The sequence below is a fragment of the Tupaia chinensis genome, unplaced genomic scaffold, assembly GCF_000334495.1.
Source record: "Tupaia chinensis unplaced genomic scaffold, TupChi_1.0 Scaffold000273_1, whole genome shotgun sequence".
NCBI lineage: Eukaryota > Metazoa > Chordata > Mammalia > Scandentia > Tupaiidae > Tupaia > Tupaia belangeri.
Window position 1 is genome coordinate 609155 of NW_006159755.1, and position 7184 is coordinate 616338.

Sequence of the window (7184 nt, forward strand, 5' to 3'; positions counted from 1 at the left end):
CCGCCAGCTGAACATCTGGCCCTGGGGTGGGAGGGAGGGCCCAGGGGGCGGGGCCTCGGGGCCAGGGCCAGACCTCCAGGGGGTGGGGTCAGGACCAGGGTGGAGAGCGAGTCCCTCGGAGGGGCCCCCATGGCGCCCCTGGGCTTCCCGACTTGCCCCTCGGGGAGACCCCACTGTCCCCCAGGAGTAGCCGGAGGTCAGTCCCACCCACGCGCACGCTGGCCCCACACACCAGTGGGCTCAGGTTACTGCCGCCTGCCCTGGGGGCCGTGCGGCAGCCTGCCTGCCCGCCCGGGTGGAGCCCAGCTTTTCCTTCCATTTCCCTTCCTGCCAAGGAACTCCCCGCCCCCCTTCCGCAGGGGGGACCCCCCTTCATGCGCCCTTGGGGGCCAGAACGGATGGGAGGCCGGACAGGCTGGAATGAATTCCTCCAGGAGCTACTGGGCCAGAGCCTGGCTTCTGGTGGATTTGCAGGTCCCCAGGGGTCACCCCAATTCCTATTAACTGTTGCAGCCTGCACCCTAAAACAGAGGTATCAAGGGCTGAAGAATGGGTAGTGGGAGGTATAGGGGAAGGTCCAGACTGCAGGGGGAGGGAGGAGTTGGTCTCCCTCCCACTGGGTTCACTGTCACCCCAGCTGGAAGCAGCATCCTCCTCCCCCCGACAAGCTCGGGCAGAGTGACAGACAGGGAAGCGGGTAGAGCGGCACAGACGGAGATGGGGGAGGGGGTGGGCAGAGACTTTCAAAGCCAGACCCAGCCACCCTGCCAGGCACACAAAGAGCCAGCGCACACACCGCCGGCGGCTCTGAGCCTGCGAGCTGCGCCCGTGCCCGTCCCCGCCGCCTGGGGCGCCCCACAGGCCGAAGCCCCCGCCCGCCGCCCCTCCTACTCCGAGCCCCAGACTCCTGGACACACCTCCAGCCGGGCACACCCCGCTGTGCCCAGACGGAGCTGAGCTTACACTCGCGCGCTCTTCTGCCTTCCCTTCCTCGGCCACTCTGTAATCAGATTCCTAAATTTAGAAGCAACCCAGGGCCCAGCCAGGGATCCCTGCCCCCACTCGCTGACTGCGGCCGAGCGGCCGGGGTCCTGCGGTCGGGCCACGACCCGGCTGGGGCCGCCTGTTCCTCGGGGCTCCTGCGGACAGCCGGGGAAAACAAAACCAGGCACGACCCCACCCGGCTGCTACGCTGCAGAGCCACATGGGGCCACCCAGCCGGCGGCCACGTTGCCCGCCACACCTCGGGCCAGGGCTCCAGGGCCTTTTTCCTCCTCTTAAATCATGGATTGGGCACCAAGCCCCAGGGTGGGGAGGTCTGGACAAAGGAGGAGAATGAATGGACCAAGGGCTGTGCTGAGCTAAGGGAGCTGCTCCAGGATGGAAAGAGTCTTCCCTGGCTGACCTCTCCTGAGTGGCAAGGTGCCATCCCTGCCCCCCACCTCCACCCTTTAGGGAGGCCCTACTCTCCTTCCCTCCTTCCTGGCAGGGAACCATTGCTGGGCACCACCCTCTCCTGTGAAGGCATCTTCCATCTTGGCCCTTCAACCCCCATCAAGCAGGGCCTCCATCGGGTCCCTCATCCCCCCCAACCCTTGCCTCCTTACCATACCCTTACCTCCTGGGGACCCGGCCCCTCCCCCAATTCCAGCACTGAGCATTCTGCTAATGTCTTGCCCCCTTCCTCCAGGGCTCCCTCAGGTACCCCAGTCTGTCTAGCTAGGATCCCCAGGCACTGGCTTCTCTCCTGCCCCGGTAGCCCCCTACTCTTTAAGACCTAATTCTGTTCTCCCTTCTCAGAGCCAAGGAAGATTCTGCAGGGAGGGGAGGTTTGTTCTCTGGGATGGGGGATCCCTAGGCCCTGGTGTAGTGAAGCTTCTGCCTAGGAGGTAGACTTTGACACGGGAGGGGTACCCTAGGAATCTGGGGGCAACTGTTGGGGCCACAGGGTCCAGAGAGGAAGCACATTTCCAGTGCGCAATCCCCCCTCAAGGGGCAAGGGTGCACTTGGGAGGGGGAGGGCAGGGCCCCACCCCTCCCACCTGCTGCAGCCGCCCCCTCCCCAGCTGGCCCCCTCTTTTGTGCAAAGCCACACAAAGGACAAGGGGCCCAGGCTGGCCTGGCCATCTGCTCCCAGCAGCCTGAAGGCTCTTAAAGAGACAGCACCCCTCCCTGCAGCCCTGGGGTTGTGGGGCGGGGCTACACCACAGGACCCATCTCAACAGTACCCCGGTCTCACCCACTTTTTTCCTGGCTCCCCAAACCCCCAGGTCAGGAACCATCCTCCCCCAGGCCTGAGGCCCAGAGGTGCCACGTGGCCAGGAACATGGGGTGTGGGAGGGAGAGCGGAGAGACAGCTCAGGACCAGCCCTCCCTCCAGTGTGAGACAGGTCTGGAAAGCTCGGTAGCAGAGAACCACAAGAACAGGGTCGTCCCTCCCCTCCTCGAGGTACTCTCCAGGGATTCCATCCTGCCATTTTCACCGATGGCTCCCACTCGTCCTTCCCTGGAGGGCTGCAGGCCAGGAGACAGGCTGCTTGCAGAAGCCCCAGGTCAGGACACATTTCTTTCCTGTACTTCCAGACGAGAACACTGAGGCTCTGCTCAGCCCCACATAGGCCCCTGCCCGGGAGCCTGGCCCCATGGCCTAGGCCACAAAAGGCTCCTCACTGCCAGATCCTGCTGGTGCCCTCGCCACCCAGCTCACAGACACGGGTTCCCATGATTCGTGTGACTGGGTGTCGCCTGTCTGCCTGCTGGGCCGTGAGCCAGATGAGGGCCGGGACTGTGCCCACTGCTGTGTTCTCAGGGCCCCGTATACAGCAGGCACTCAGCGTTTATTAAGTGAATAAATGTTAGGGGCCCGAAGAGCCTTTCTCTTGGCGTGCTTCCTCTGTGCTGCGCCTCTTGGGCATCTCGCCTTCTCCCTCCTCAAGGTGAGGCAGCAGGGACAAAGGTTGGACAGGGATGCTGGGAAAGAAAAGGGTGACCTTGGGTGAGCCACCCAGCCTCCCCTCAGCTCCCTCCTCCCTCCCAAAGGCGGGGGCAGCTTCAGCCAATACCCAACCCGCCAGCTCTGCCAGACAGACTAGGACTGTCCTGAGCTCCGGCCCAGTAGGCTGGCCACTGTGGTGTGGGGCCCGGGACCCTGGCCAGCCCTTCAAAGGCCAGGGCCAAGGGGCTAAACGTGGGGAGGGAGGCAGGCTGGAGGGCAGGGAGGAGGGAAGGTGTGGGACCTGAGCAGAAACCCAGCTGAGCAACTGGGGGGTGGGCGGAGAGACTGGCCAGAAGGCCCCAGTGGAGGGAAATGGGGGAGGTGGGCTAGAGTGGACAGGGCAAAGGGAGCTCCCTCCTGGGCCTCCACCCCTCAGTCTTCCCAGACAGAAATTTGGTCTCTTTCTCCCGTTCTGCCTACTGCGGCCCTCTGGCAAGTTGTGTGGCCCAGGGTACTATCCCTCACCCCCATCTCTGGGCCTCCCCTGGTCAGCCTGGCCTGTGCTACCCCCCCAGCCCTGCCCACCCCCACCCCCACCCCCAACCCCCCCCCACCCCGTTGCGAAGCAGCTGAGAAGGTGACAGAGGTGGCAATCTGGTGCTTGGCACTGTCTCAGCACTGTGGCCATGCGAGGAGGGGGCTAGAGAGGCCAGGCAGGCACATCTTGGAGTGGCTTGTGTGTCAGGAGTGGGAAGGGGGTGGACAGAACAAAATCAGGCATGAAGTCAGCAAGGAGACCCCAGGCTTCCTGACACCCACGCCCAGGAAATCTGGCTCCCCGAGAGCAAAGCAGGAACTAAGGAGGAAGGTCAGCAAGACCTCAGCTGGGAACGACAGGAAGGCGACAGGCTCCCCGGACTGAGAGGGCAGCTTCCAGACCCAGGAGCTTGGTTTCCCTGGAAGCTAGGAAAGGGGCCTGCCCTCGCCCTCACCTGGACAACAGCTGCGCCCTCTGGCGGTGACTGCATGGACCAAGGGGGTCCCCACCTCAGCCTGGGTACAAATGTCCTCCCCAGGGGGCTGAGCCTGGCACCCTGAAGAGCCCATGTCCGGGAAGTAAGACCTGGGTCACATCCCCCTTGGTCACTGGACACACTGACCTCAGGTCCAGTCCCAGCAAGTCCTTCCCCCTGGGCCACATGGAATCTCAGAGCAGCCAGGTGGAACAGAGCTCCCTAGGGAAATGACAGCAGAGACCTGGCGACCAGGCGGGGGTGGGGAAAGCAGCAGGGCCAGGGCAGGCCTAGAGTGAGTCCTGGCTCTGTTTTCCACCTTCTGCATGGCCTTAGGTGAGTTATTTGGCCTCTCCAGGCCTCGGTCCCTCCTTTGCTAAAAGGGAATAACCCTGATCGATTGGTAAGAGGTTCCAAGCAGGAGGTAGTAAGAACACCCACATAAGCTGGTTTCCGTCCAAGCAGAGGTCTCCTCTAGGTCCCCTCAGCAGAGAGAGCCCCTTCTGCCCACGGCTCATTGCTCCATAAGGCAATCTGTGCTCTGCAAACCAGTTTTCAAGGCTGTCCCCACCTTGGGCTTCTGGATCAGACTTTTTTTTTTTTTTTTTGCTATAGGGCATGTGCGCTCAGGAGAGAGAGAGATGGCCAAAGAGAGGGATGACCATTTTGCAATCTCTTTTCCTCCATTCTCCTTTTGGGATTTTGGGCATACATGCACACATACACCTAACATGATTCAAAAACCATCAGGTTCAGGACTGAAGCAAGTGGTTGGCTTCCTGGGAGTTCTAACCACCATACCACCCGCTGGCACCTCCCAGCGTAATTTTTTTTTAAATTTTAAATTAATTATTTATTTAGAGAGAGTTTTGCTATGGAGCGCATGCACTTGCCAGAGAGACAGAGACAGAAAGCGAGAAATCATCCCCCGGGGGGATGGTCATGCCGCAATCCCTTCTCCTCCATTCTCCTCTTGGGATCTTGGGCACGCACGCACACGGGCCTGGTGTGAGTTTTAAGCCACCGGGTCCGGGACACAAACCACAGTCGACTACGTGGGAGTTCAGCGACATAGCCATTACACTAACTGCTGGTTCCCTCCTCTCGGAATCTTAGGCACGCATGTACACGTGCCCAGTGTGAATTTTAAGTCGCCAGGTCTGGGTCTCGAACTGTGGTCAACTACGTGGGAGTCCAGTGATGTAACCACTATCCTGTCTGCTGATCCCTTATTTGTTATTATACGCTAACTGCTGGTCCCGACCAGGTCTGGGTCTCGAACTGTGGTCAACTACGTGGGAGTCCAGTGATGTAACCACTATCCTGTCTGCTGATCCCTTATTTGTTATTATTATATTTTCAAAATTTGCTGTAGGGCATGTGAGCTCACCAGAGAGAAACATAGAAAGAGAGAGGAAAAGTGAAAAAGCAAGCCACCAGGTCTGGGACTCGAACCAGTCAGCCATGTGGGAGTCCAGCACATTAACCACCACACCATCTGCTGGTCCCCCATTGTGTTTTTCAAGCCAATGGGTCTGGCAGTAAAACCACGTAGTCAGCCCTGTAGGATCCAGCTGTCTTAACCACTATGCCACTGGCTGGCCCCTGGATCTGACCTTTGGCACAGGAAGCTCCTCCTCCATGACATTAGACAACTAACGTCTTCCCTTTAGATTTGTCAACAACTTAGGATCCAGCCCTCTTTTTAATTTTTTTTTAATTTTTTTTTTTTTAGAGAGAGACTTTTGCTATGGGGCATGTGTGATTGCCACAAAGACAGAAAGCGAGAGGTCACCCTCCAGGTGGGATAGCCATGCGGCAAATCCTTTTCCTCCATTCTCTTCTCTGGATTTCAGGCATGCACACACACGCGCTCAGCGTGTTTTAAGCTGCCGGATCTGAAACTTGAACCACAGTCTATGTGAGAGTCCAGTGACATAACCATTACACCATCCGATGGTCCCCAGTCTGATTCTTCTAATTCATTTTATACACATAGTTGGACATGAAATTTTTTAAGGATTATTGTGGGTACAAATTCTTAAATATTGCTTTGATCATGTTATACTCCTGCTCAATAACCTTTCAGTAGCCCCCTATTGTCTTTCTGGCAACATTGAAACTTACTCAGGAGCTTTCTACTCTGTCTGATCCAGCCAAACAGGTCGGCTCACCAACTCACCATCAGCTGAGCCCCACCTGATGTCCCAGAATGCCCCACCCACCCTGTAAACCCTGGCCTGGCCCACCCATGTGCACACAGGATGCCCAGCCCCTCCCTCTCGACTGCTGGGTCCTGCAGGTGAGCTCTGCTCTGCCAGGTCACACCCAAGGCTTCCCGCCTGGCAGTGAACACCTTTTGAGCCCTCCCCACCCCTCACTCACCATAGTCTTCTACCACCTCACCCCGTGCATGGCTTTTAGCAAATGATTTTGCCTTCCATTTCCTGAGAAAACTGAGACCATGTGGGAGGAACCCCTCTGTGGCCTGCCACCTCACCCATAGATTCAGCTCCTTCCCTCTCCCTCTAATGTAGTACCGTCCCCCTTGAAAGTTGACCTTATTCCCAGGCTGCGCGCCCCTCCCTCCTTCACCTTAGCTATCCCTTTCAGCTAAAGCTACTGCTGTCTTTTTTTTTTTTTTTTTCCCGTAGCTAGGCTTCTTAAAAGAGTTGTTCACACTCCCCTATCCTTGTCCTCACCTCCCACTCACTTCCCAACCACTTGCAGTGCCACAGTATCCTTCCTCTGCCACCCCACAAGAACTGTTCCTGCCAAGGTCACCAGCAGCTTTGTTATCTCTAAACCCGAAGGCCCTTTGGCTGGTATGGTCTCATTCCACTCCACCTCCGGGCTGGACAGGACAGAGAGGGCCACCTCTGGCTCCTGGACAGGAGCTCTTCCCTGGCCTCCATCCAGGTGGCCTCTAAACTCTTAGTATCAGTCCTCTAGGCTCCATCTGCATTTTTCAATTCTCCAGCCTCTGATTATCAAACCCTGGACTGTAGACACCCCCACCTCCATCCCCAGCACAGACCCCTGCCCCTAGCTCCAGACTTCATTTCCACTGCCTCCTTTCTGAACTCAGCTTTACTCTGTGCCTCAGGCCCCACCAGGCCTGCCGCTGCCTCCGTTTCCTTTCCCCCGGGGCCCTAAGTGAGTCCCTCCCTTTTACTTCCAGATCTAGCCCTCTCCAATTCCCATCAGTGCTTGTCCCCATGCCACTCCCTGGCCTT